Genomic DNA, 12,864 nt, shown 5'->3' on the forward strand with positions numbered 1-12,864 from the left:
AATCCCTACCTACCACCTATTCTCTCTTCCAGATCTACTCCTCCTCTATTTCCCTTTTGAAAAGGACAGACTTCCCAGGGATAGCAACCTAATGTGGCATATCATGTTATTATAAGATTAGGCATATACCTTTATATTAAGTTTGGATGAGGCAATCCAGTAGGAGGAAAAGGGTTCTAAAAGCATGAACAAGAGTCAGAGACAGTCTCTATTCCCACAGTTAGGTGACCTCCTGGAGCACTAAGCTATGAAACTATAATACATATGCAGAAAACCTAGGTCAGACCTTAGAGGTTCGGTGATTTTTGGTTCAGTCTCTGGAAGACCCTATGAGCCCTGATTAGTTTATTGTGAGCATTTTTATGGTGTCTTTGACCCTTCTGTCTCCTTAAGGATGAGTATTTAGTGATATTTTATTAAAATCACATGACATGATGTTTAAAATAATTCTACAGGTCACTTAATACAGGATCTTTGTCATATTTCTCTTCATAACTGGGCTTAAAGTTCATTTCTTTCTTCATTTGCAATGTAGATACAAAGCTTAATGCAGCTCATTGTTAACCATTTGGAGACTTAGACACTTGAATAAGATTGTGGCAGTTTATTCACTACTATAAATAAGAACTGCTTGGTGTTGTTGTATATCTCCTGTATTCCTGGTTCAGGAAGGTTCTTGGTTCTAGAAGAAAAGGTAAAGAAGGTAACTAAGTGTACTGACAACAAGAAATAAGATATAAAACTCCAAAATAAAACTCCAATAAGATACAGTATTGCAAAGTCATCTTTCACTGAGAGGTTTATGTTCTTTGAGTCTTGGTGCCTGTATTAGTCATGGTCTCTAAAGTCACAGAACTTATGGGTAGTCTCTATACAGTAAAGGAATTTGTTGATGACTTACAGTGAATGGAAGTTCAAGGCTCTAGCAGTTGCTCAGTCCCACAAGGCAAGCAGGTAAAGAGCCTTTCTTTTCCCAATGTCCTTATATAGGTCTCCAACAAAAGGTATCCTCAGATTAAAGGTGTGTGCCACCACACCTTTAATCCTAAATGACCTCGAACTCAGAGATCTCCCTGTCTTAATCTTCTGGGATTCATAGCCACTGTGCCTCAAGATCTCCATGCCAAGATCCAGGTCAGAAACTTGTATCTCTCAGCCTCCAGATTAGGATCACAGGTAAGCCTTCCAATTCTGGATTGTAGTTCAGTCCAGATATAGTCAAGTTGACAACCAGGAATAGCCACTGCAGTGCTTTTGATTGAGATTGGATTTTACAAACCTGGTCACTTAAGGATTTTGCTATATCATATCCCATAATGTTTTCTTTAGTCCCCTTGGATTATATACAAAATACAGGAAATAGGTAAAATTTAATATTCTTAACATTTTAAATATATTAATTATAGCTTATAAACTCTTAGTGTTAGGTTTATGGAGCTTGGGAATAATTAAATAGCTATATTCTGAAAATTAGGCAGAGCTTTTATAGTCTGAGTTTATTTCCATGTATGAAGAGTACAGATGATGACTTAGAACATTGCATATCTTTCATATAATACAAAAATCAAAATTTTACATCAGTTAAATGTAAAGAAAAATCTAAAAAGCCAAACACAGCATTTGATCACATCCATTATTCATGATGTAAAAGTCCAAATCCCTTTTTATATTCTGCAGGACTCTGTTTAGAGCTAACTTCATAGGTGGTCTACATTCTTGCCTACCTCTTACTCTTTCATAGTACATATTTCAGCCATAGCTAAATCTCTTAAGTAAAACTCAAACCCTCTTATGCACTGAAATGAAACCTGAAGATATAAAATTCATTTTTCATGTTCTTCTCCCTGCTGTCAATCTTTTCAATCCTGGTGACCCATTCTTAATGTTCAAAGGACATTTCAATGTCATCTCTAAGAAGTGTAAGATTCTGCTCCACAGAATAATTAAGCACTTCTACATTGGATAAGTCAGTTTTATTTGAGTACAACCCCATTATTAACAATAACTCCTTCAGAATGTTATTATATTGTGGGCAGCTTTGGCAAAATAAGAACTTGATATAGATCATGATTTTCAGCATATTCAAATGTAACATTGTTCTTAATATCCATCATAGCATGTCCAGTATAAGCAAGAAATTAAGGAGAAAATAATCCCTGTTGTTCATCAAGATATCAGAATGGGTGTGAGAGAGGGGAGTGAAGGAAGGAGGGAGGGAGAGAGACAGAGACATGCAGATGGTGAGAGAAAGAGACAGACAGTCACACACAGGGAGACAGAAAGAGAGGAGGCAGTTTATTTTAAGCACTTAAGCACAGAGTCAAGCTGGGTTTAATTTAAGATGACAATTTCCCCAAAAGTTTATTATGTGCTAAATCTTTTAAGACATTTTGAGAGATTGCTTTTATCTTGGTCAAACTCTCAGGCTGCAACGGTTTGTGATTTGTCGTTATTTACAGCACATAGAAAGCAAGGTTAATTTTGAGAAGGAAAAATTAAGGGAAATGAAGAATATGGGAGAATCATTAGATGCACAGACAAAGGGAAAGCTGCCTTATTAGAAACATACTGAGTTTATGAGCCTCACCCATGTGATTCTGAAATGCTTCATTCAAAATAAAGTTAGGAGGATTAAAAATATAAGACTCTTAACATGTCGGGGGCACACAAAAACATACAGAAAATTCATTGAAAATGTAGGCAAACCAAAACAGGTTACAATGAAAGGGACTCCAGAGTCTTTTCATACATAGTCAGGTTGATTGGGTTATTTTGATAAACCGAGAGAATATCCGATTACTTTCCGAGATAACTAGTACACATGGTTTTTTAGAGATAATTTCAGATAATTAACCACTAGATAATATGTAAAAGGCTCCTGTTGTTATTAGCACAACATTTGCAATTATTATCTAAGACTTGCCAATAGCCCTAAGGTGACAGGGCTTTGCGCAGATTAAATCAAAACCAATAATCTACCTGCATAAATATGACTGCATTTAAAATGTCACAGTCATGGGCAGGAATTTTATTTCTGTTTTCATTGTAGTATAACTCAGCATTATGAGTAGAGTACATTCTTATATAGTATTCTTTCATACCAAGGAAAGATCTTTTTAACTGCTGGGGATACATATAACTAGTGAGGAAATATGCAAAAAGATTATCACTTACCAAATATATATTACTAACATTATAAAAATAAATCAAATCCAGGTAGCCAGGGGAAATTTGGGAGAAAAAAATTGTACCCCCTGGTGAAGTTAACTTTCAAACCATGTCAGAAGACAGATATTTCACTCTAAGTAAAATATACCATTTTATATCCTTTTCCTTTATTCCACTGTATATATAATGAATAGTTTTATATCCTACAAAATGTTAATTCAACACAGAGACCAAAATAATATCAAAGAAACTAAGCACATTCAAGGTATCCCTGACGGCTTAATGTAGGAAAACTTTTTTGCTTTTTGTTTTTTTGTTTTTTTTTTCACACCATAGACTTTATATAAATCTTTGTCATTGAGAGAATTTTTAAACTAGCATATTTTTCTAAATTTCAGAAGCTCAATTAGCTTACTCCCTTAATGTAATTCAGAACCCAGATTGAGTTCTGATCTCCATTATTGTCATTGTTAATGTCTTGTCATGCCTCTTACTTTCTGAGATCATTTTGATGACTCTTTCTCCTTCTCCCTCCTGATCTCCTTCCTTCCCAGAATCCAAGCATGAGTTTTCCCCACCACTGATGCTGTCTGTGAAGGACCTCAAGGGACATATTTCTTCAGATCTGCAATTTGATGGAGCCATTTCTTTGTTATCATTTTTCATTTTTCAGTCACAGATCAATAGGGTCTTTCTGCTGGCTTTCCCATATGAACTCTAATGTTTTGTTTTTTAACAGATAAATCTAATTTGACATCACTGTCTTCTCCCATCTAGTAAATGTTGTTCCTGTAAGGAGGAACTGTGAGGGTAAGCTCTGAGAACAGTAGTCCCTTGCAGCATTCGGGAGTCCTCTGAGGGAGTCTATCACATGCAACAGAAGTCCTTAGTGTTTCTGTTCCTGAATTTTATCCTGTGTTGGTGCTTAACATCTGCATTCATGATAGTGTGTATATGTGTGTTCTCATACACTGATAAATAATAAAACAATAATATCATGGGTCTCTAATGGCTTATCTATAGAAAAAGCTTATATGAAACATACTTTTTGAGTTAAAATTATAATTGATTAGCACTAACCCACTTTTCATTTCATTAAGAAATGAACAAGGATAATTTGAATAATTAAGTTCATGTAAGTGATATTTATAGAATTCCAGGCTGTATAAATGGCATATTTTAAAAATAATTTTAGATAAGCCTCTAAATGTCACTATTAATGTTTGTAATTTGAAGTACAAAGGCTATCATGAATATACTTTTAACAACTATATGACAATGTGAAAATAAAATTAATCACCAAGGAGTTTAAATATAGAGGGGAGAGGGAGGGCATGCCCCACAGGTCAGTGTCCTAGCTGACCAACACAAGAAACAGATTTGTCTCTTATGAAGATATATTAATTGATGTATAGAGCAGGAATATTCAGATGTAAGACAGAAGTCTTCTAGATACCTTTATGTTCTACATTAAAACCATTCATATTCCTTGCAACCCCATAGGAAGAAAAACAATATCACCAACCAACCCCCTCCAGAACTCCCACCAACCAGAATAAACATGGAGGGACGGGACCCTTGGTTACAGCCACATATGTTGCACAGGATGGCCTTCTTGGTCAGAAGAGGCCCTTGGTCCAGTGTAAGGGAATGCCAGGGTGGGGAGGCAGGAGTGGGTGGGTGGGGGAACACCCTCATAGAAGCAGGGGGAAGGGAGGATGGGATAGGATGTTTCCAGAGGGGAAACTGGGAAAGGGGATAATATTTGAAATGTACATAAATAAAATATGCAATAAAAGAAAAAGACAAAAGAAAAAAGAAGTGTCTACTTTGTCTCAACAGTAAACTGCCTTACCTGTCCACAGAAGAAGTTTGATAAACCATGTACAAAGCTTTATAGATGTCAACTACTATCCCTTTTCTTATTTTCCTTTGTTTTGTGCTTTAATTAATAAACTAAGGTTACATTGTGTTTCCTAAACTGAAAAGAAGTAAATTAGAGTTATATGGCTGATAATAAAAACAAAATTTATTCTGTTTGTATTGTCCGAAAAAAAAAAAAAAAGAATGCCGGGTTGAAAAACCATAAGATTTATTTGTTTCAGCAGCTATCCATTTACCTATGTTAATCCATGTTAATAAGCAGCTGCTCCATTCTGAATACTAACATCTTACTCTTGTGTTCTCAATTCACTTAAGGTTTTCATCTTTTACAGGCCCCATGAAGTCCATGTTCCTTTAGGAAGTATCCAGGCATAGCAGCCCCAGCAGCCTTTCCCACAGCAGCCCCCAGCAGCCTTTCCCACAACAGTCACTACTCAGCTCTTCCAACCAGGGGTCTCGACATCTACCCAAAGGTCCAAACAGTCCTATCTGCCACAGATCTTGCAGCATATCTCTATCTTTGCTGATGGCATTTTCAATTTTCTTATATGATCCATTCAAGAATAGGAAGGTAATCTTTTGATTTTGAAACCCAGACCTTTGAAATATATTGGAGAAATGAAGGTTGAATAGATATTTGATGAGTGAAATAGTTATCGACGATTGCCTTGGAAGACATTTTTTGTTGTCTTTGAAGAATTTAACTCAAGATATTTAAAAGATGAATAATAACAGTCTCATTCTAATTATTTCAATATGTTATGCTGTCATAAATTTCTATCCACTATTGTTGAATTTTGTACTTTTGATTTTTAAAAATGACTTTCATTTTTTGTATAAATTATTTGTGTCTTTTGTTTGTTTGTTTGTTTTTTGTTTATTTTTTTGTTTTTTTTTCAAGATAAGGTTTCTCTATGTAGCCCCTGGAACTCACTCTGTAGACCAGGCTGGCCGAGAACTCAGAAAATTGCCTGCCTCTGCCTCCCAAGTGCTGAGATTAAAGGCATTCACCAACACTGTCCAGCCTATTTGTGTCTTTAAGTAACCAGTTTTACCTTACCAAATTAAAGACAAGAAGTCCTGATCTTCAACCACTGTTATATTTTGGGGTGAAATAATGCTCTTGCAGCATCAATAACAAGCATGTTGCTTGATCTGAGAGGTCACTATTTCATTGCTTTTCTATTTGCTCAGTCATTCAGTATTTTTTCAATGACCTCTTGTTCTCCTTCCTTACATCTTATGTTTTCCTCCTGTGACCATTTTTCATCACTGCATTTATCCACATAACACTTCACTGGTCCACATACTTCTATCTTATGAAACTTCTTGGTATTGGGTGCCAAAATGGTATCTCTTTTAGTCATTCTCTTCATGCTTATCCAGTACAAAGTGGTTGGCTCTGGAATCACCACATAAGCAACACTAAATGGACTCAGAAGGCTATACTTATATTTTACTCACATGTGTGTGTGTAAAACAATAATAACCAATGAACAAAAGGCCTGTAAGTTTAGTGGGAAAAAAAGTGGGATATGGGTGGTATGTGAGGGAGAAGACATCAGAGAGTTTAAAGAGAGAAAAGGAAAGGGAAGAACTAATTTAATTATATTTTAATTAATTTTAAAAAAGAATTCAACAAAAGTAATAATAAACTCTGAGACAAAATAAAAGAGATGATTAAACTTCTAAGATCTGCAATGCTTTTTTTCCATTGCAGAACAAAGAAATATTGTAAAAGGGTACTTATTTTTATATGATGTATCTTTACACTGGCAATGACAGTGAATATTGACATTTGATTCAGTTTGCTGCCCTCAAATTTTGTGCTAAAAACTGAATTATATATTGCTGAGATTATTCTAGCATGCTATAGAAATCAAACAGGATTTAAGAGCTACAGTCTATGAGAAGCCATATATAAGTGCGAAAGAGTTAAAATCATCAACTTACATTTCTGAATATTTCAATACTAAATCTCTAGTGGCATTTAAATCTCAGAGTTACAAGTGTTTGGCTTTGAATAACATGATACAAACTTTCAGAGGCTTTCAGACAGAGGTCTGAAAGGTCTTTCCAAGGTTAGTGGGTTAATGAATTTATCATCAAGCCTGAGAAGCTAAGTTTGACCCCTAACACACAATGTGGAAAGAGAACCACTCTCCTCAAGTTACCCTCTGACTTCTACATATATACCTTACCATGATATGTGCATGACACCCACACATACTCAAGTAAGTAAATGTAATTATAAAAGTTTGGAAGAATATGATTTTAGATAAGTATTTTAAAATTTATTTTCTAAAGCTTCAGAAATGATTTAGTAGTTATGAGCATATGCTCTTACAAATGAAATGAGGTTAATTTTCAGAATTTACTCTGGTAAAATCACAACTGCCTGTAACTTCAGCTGCCAGGGATCCTATGCCAACTTCTGCTCTCTGTAGAAACCTGTACTTATTGAGAAAGTCTCCACAATAGTATATATATATATATACATATATGTATACATATATGTATATATATATATATGTATATATATATAGGCATATGCACATACATACATATGCTATAGTTCCAAGTTATAAAAGACATTCTTCATTGTAAATGAGATAATATGTTTATTCCAAGGAAAACAAAAAGACACAAAGAGAATGCCAAATATTTATTTGTAAAGCCCAAGGCATTAGGAAAGATTTTGAAATGTGCAACCACATCCTTAAATTCATTTGAGAAAATCTCTTGAATAGTATTTTGTTTGCTGCAAATTGACATTTTGCAGGAATAGCTGTAACCTTGCACATTCAGCATGCTGTTGCTCTAGTTTACATGATTAGACTCAGGGAGCTTATGGATAGATGTCTATAAAGAGCTTGCATATACTCACTAACTCTGGAGAATATCATTTTTAACACAACATCATTTTGGCAGGTGTGTATGTGTGTGTGTGTGTGTGTGTGTGTGTGTGTGTGTGTGCATGTGTAAACATTATATGACCATGAAATTGTTTCTGCTGTTGACAATTGGAAAAGTCAGTCTAAGAACTGATAAAAAGGTCCAAGATATTAAAAAATGCATAATTTTATCTTATATGTGGAACCACAGTATAGTTTTCTAACATTTTCCACTTAAGACTCTCAGTTGGCAAGCAATATTGAAAAAAGATTTAAGAACTACAGGGTATGCAGAAGAGGCAAAGCTCAACTACTGCTTGAGTAATATAAGATATATTAACAATAAAAGTTAATTACTTAAATCCATCATAACAAGATGGAGATTGAAGAGCTAGAAAATTCTAGATGCTTCTAATCTTGGTTGCAAAAAAAAAAAAAAGGAGAGAATCTGGTCGGAGTCAGACACCAGGTTGGTGAATATGGCAATCTGATTATGTGTTTTGAATACAAGGTGCTCCCTATCCTCCATAATGCTTGACTACTTTGTCCTTGGCTGATGGCACTGCTTGAGAAGGTTATAGATAGACTCCTGCGGAAAGAAGTCACTTGGGAGCAGTATATGAGGTCATGTAGCCTCACCCTTCTTCCTTGTCTTCCTTTCTGTTTCTTGTGTAGAGATGAAATAAGGTCTACCTGCCTCATTACCTTGCTGTTGTGCCTTTGCTACCATGATGGATAGTATAATCTCTGGAACTATAAGCCCAGAAAAATCCTTTCTTCTCAAGGGTGTTTTTCACAAGAAATTCTATTACAGCAGCAGAAAAGCAACTACATTTTCTCAAATGTTAGAAAACAGTACCTTGAATAGTAAGGATGTGGCGGCCATCACAGCAGATCCAAGGGTGATTTTCCTTTTGGCTTTTCCAATGATGAGGTTAGAATACAAAATGCTAGATTTACTGCTGTTTTTTTTGGATTCTTAGACACAAAAGCTCTCCATCTTAATGCTTTCAACTTTATTCTTGTCAGCTATATAACTAACATACTTTGTTTCTGATATATGCTCTATATTAGTACATGTAACATATGGTTATCATAGTTTTTTCTGTTTATTTTTAAACCTATAATTTAATATATCAACTTATTTAAGCCATATTCCTTTATGTATTCAAGAGTATAGGTCTATTATTAATGAATTAAAGGTGATTTATTAAACTGATCATTCAGAAGGAGAGGCTTACCCTGTTCAGAAGCTACCACTGCTGTTATTTAGCTGTGTGAGATGGACATCTACGAGAGTTCCCATGCCACCCTACCATTGTTTGGCAAATCAGACAATACTCTTCTCTTTTACAGAGTTAAAGGTTAACCTATAGGAATTCCTATAGTTAAATTACATCCTTAACACTTGAAATATGTTTGTTGTTATTATGACCAAATAATTTGGTCACTTCAGAAGATTTTAATTCCTCCATGGTACATTATTGCATTTTAAATTATTGATTCACAAAACAAGTCAACATGGATATTAATCGGTGAGAGGAAGATGAGGACCCAGTTAAACCTGACACAGAAAAACTAAATAATACAGACTATGATTAAAGAACTAAGAGGGGAAATTTTGGATTGTGACTGACAGACAATGGGCAATTTTAATGGATGAGAGCATAAGAGAGCATGGGTTGAACATGAACCCAAGGGACAATCCTCTTATGGCTTGATACCTGCCTGTTCTTTGCCAATGTCACCCAACATCTAAATCATGGCCTTACTGTGGCCTGAATCACATAGCTTTCCTTGTGGACTTAACAAGTTTATGACAGGTTATCTCTGCCCTTCTCAGCACACAGTTAATGGGGTCAATACGTCATGCCAGGTAATATTTTTAGATCTTTTAAAAAAAGATGTCAATCTGCCTGTTTTATACTCACAGCAGTTTACAAAAATTTACAACTCTTTCCTCTAATCTCTACAACTTCCCACTGACTAGGAAGAAATTAAATGACAGAGAAACAGACAGATACATTAAAGAAAAACAACAATGTTAAGGTCTAGTCTTTGTGAAAAATCAGTCAAAAGCATAGATTAAATTTTATCACTGTAATATAAAATGGTATCATACCATTGATACAATCCAAATTGCATCACTGTGAAAAGCATGCATATACTATACAATGCATGATGACACACAGAAGATATTCTCCTACTTTTAAGATCATCATTGATTTTTCTGTGATTTCAGTCTTTACCCGATAAATTTCAAAAATGTTAATCAAACAAACTTCCAGTTATTAATATGCTGTCATTAATTCTTGGAGAAAGAGAATGGCTGCAATAATGGCAATAAAATGATTATCTTTTAATAAGTCATCTGTAATGATAATGAATTTCTAACTTTATTTTTCTTTAGGATCTTTTCTTTTTTCCCTTTTATTGGATATTGTCTTTATTTACATTTCAAATGTTATCCCCTTTCCAGATCTCCTTTCCAGAAACCCCCTATCTCATCCCCCCTCTCCTTATCTCTATGAGAGTTCTCACCCACCCACCCACTCCTTTGTTCCTGCCCTACCCCTACACTGGGACATTGAACCCTCTCAGGCCCAAGGGCTGTTCCTCCTACTGATGTCCAACAAGGCAATCCTCTGCCACATATGTGGCCGGAGCCATGGTGTACTCTTTGGTTGGTGGTCCAGTCTGGGGGTTCTGGGCTGTTGACACTGTTGCTTTCCCCATGGGGCTGCAAACCCTGTCAGCTCCTTCAGGTCCTTCTCGAGCTCCTCCATCGGGTACCCTGCACTTAGTCCAATAGTTGGCTGTGAGCATCCACCTCTGTATTTTTCAGTCTCTGGCAGAGAGACAACCATATCAGGCTCATGTCAGCAAGTACTTCCTGGCCTCCGAGTTTTGTGACTGTAGATGGGATTTTAGCCTTATAGAATACTTACTGTCTGCTAACAATACTGCTTTTATTAGTTTGTATTGAGGGATACCTGCCCTTTGAACATGATCTCATGTCTTCCAAGCTTGCTTTGAACTTGTCATGCAGCCTAGTATGGCTCTAAACCTCAAATTCTACTATGCTTGCCTTTTGAGTGGTGAGATTGAAACTGTGTGAAGTCACAAATAAAAATCAAATGTAGAGCACCATTACGGGTAGGCAAGCACTCAACCAACTGAGCGCCAACCTCACTAATACAGTTTGAAAGATTGTATCTGTAACATATTTAATCATTGTGATATTACTAATCATGATAATACTAATGACTTACTATTATCAATCTAAATTTTAGATGATTTAAAAAAAAAACACATAGAAGAAAAATAATCTTCCTAGGGAGTATTAATTAGTTAGCAGTACAGTCATGATATAAATCTATAGTATTCAGTCCTCAAACACTTGCTTTAAGCCAACTGAGGAAATCTGAAACTTAAAAAAAAAAAATCAAAAGGCCTGTCCCTTAAGTTATAGAAATAGAGAAGAGTTATTGAGTAGAGAATCTCTGACCTTTTGAGGTTCTGGCAAGTCACAGGGAACAACTATAAATAGCCACCCATGATAGAATGAGGTTTCAGTAATGTATTTGCCTTGGAGTCACCCATTCTCTTCTCAGTAGCCCCTCAGTATCACATTTGCACATAACCCCAACAAAGTCATTGGTTTTTCAAGTTGGGTTTTCATGGAATATAACCTTTTGTCAGTTTTCAGTGCCTACACTGGGGTGGGTAGATGTTTGCTCATATCCTCTAAGATGTGAGTCATAAAATACTATTGATGTCTGAACAGAAATCCACAAAACCAGAGATTAACTAAAAGAAATAATTGTATGGTCTTGGGTATGGGTGTAAACCATGCAACTGAGACTGGATACACTGATTATAGAGCATCCATGGTAAAAATTACAAACTGGTTGTTGTTCTGCATATGATATGTTCTTAAATGACAGTACTATGTAATATTTTGTTAAATAAGTGGCTAATTGCATGTGTTGGATGAATCCATATCTAGTGCAAAGAGAAAATAATTATGATTAATTTTAGGAAGGAAAGATGGATAGATTTAAGACAGAAGTTAATGTTCATGTACACATACATACAAATATATATATATTTGTACACACACACACACATATAAATACACACACACACAAAGTTACACACACACATACATATATGTGTGTGTGTGTGTGTGTGAGTGTGTGCATGTGTGTGTGGGTGTATGTGTGTGTGTGCCAGGAATTTTAGAGAGTGAAGAATTGGAAACATGAAAGGAGTTATAGGAAGGAAAGGAACTGGGCAGAGGGATAAGTGGCCTAATTATAATTTTATAATAAAATGTTATAAATGTAATGTTTATATCAGAAGAAGAGAAAACAAGAAAATGATGCAAGCAATAATTGTAAAAAATAATGGCTATCTTCCCCAAATTATGACGAGGACCAAACTACAAAATCAGTAATTTCAGAGGTCATAGAACAAAACAAACGCAAACCAAGTGAAACCAAAACACCTGCATTTACTGGTGTCCTATTTTAATTGCACAAGTCAAAGGTCAAGAGGACCTCTTAAGAACAAAATTCATTATAGTGGAAAAAGAACTTATCAACAGAGGGTCAGAGCAAAGAATTTCACCCAACTTTTGAGAAATATATGTGTGAAGAAAATGGCTCTAGCTGCATATGTAGCAGAGGATTGCCTTATCTGGCATCAGTGGGAGGGGAAACCCTTGAACCTGTGATGGTTTGATTCCCCAGCATAGGATAATGCTATGGTGGTGAAGCGGGTTGGGGTGGGTAGGTGGGGGAACACCCTCATAGAAGCAAGGGGGAGGTGAGTGGGATAGGGGGTTTGCAGAGGTGAAACAGGGAAGGGAAATAACATTTGAAATGTAAATAAATAAAATAACCAATAAAAAGAA

The 12,864-nt window shown here is 35.5% G+C and overlaps 1 long non-coding RNA gene across 1 annotated transcript in view; it reads right to left on the bottom strand.

Annotated features, from left to right (window-relative positions):
- Nucleotides 1-593: 593 nt before the first annotated feature.
- Nucleotides 594-12,864, bottom strand: part of LOC116069960 — an 18,413-nt gene continuing 6,142 nt past the window's right edge. Inside the window, exon 2 of the long non-coding RNA XR_004110230.1 lies at nt 594-682. This is a non-coding gene — a long non-coding RNA (uncharacterized LOC116069960). The remainder of the gene's footprint in view (nt 683-12,864) is intronic.

This window comes from Mastomys coucha, unplaced genomic scaffold (assembly GCF_008632895.1).
Source record: "Mastomys coucha isolate ucsf_1 unplaced genomic scaffold, UCSF_Mcou_1 pScaffold22, whole genome shotgun sequence".
Taxonomy (NCBI): Eukaryota; Metazoa; Chordata; class Mammalia; order Rodentia; family Muridae; genus Mastomys; species Mastomys coucha.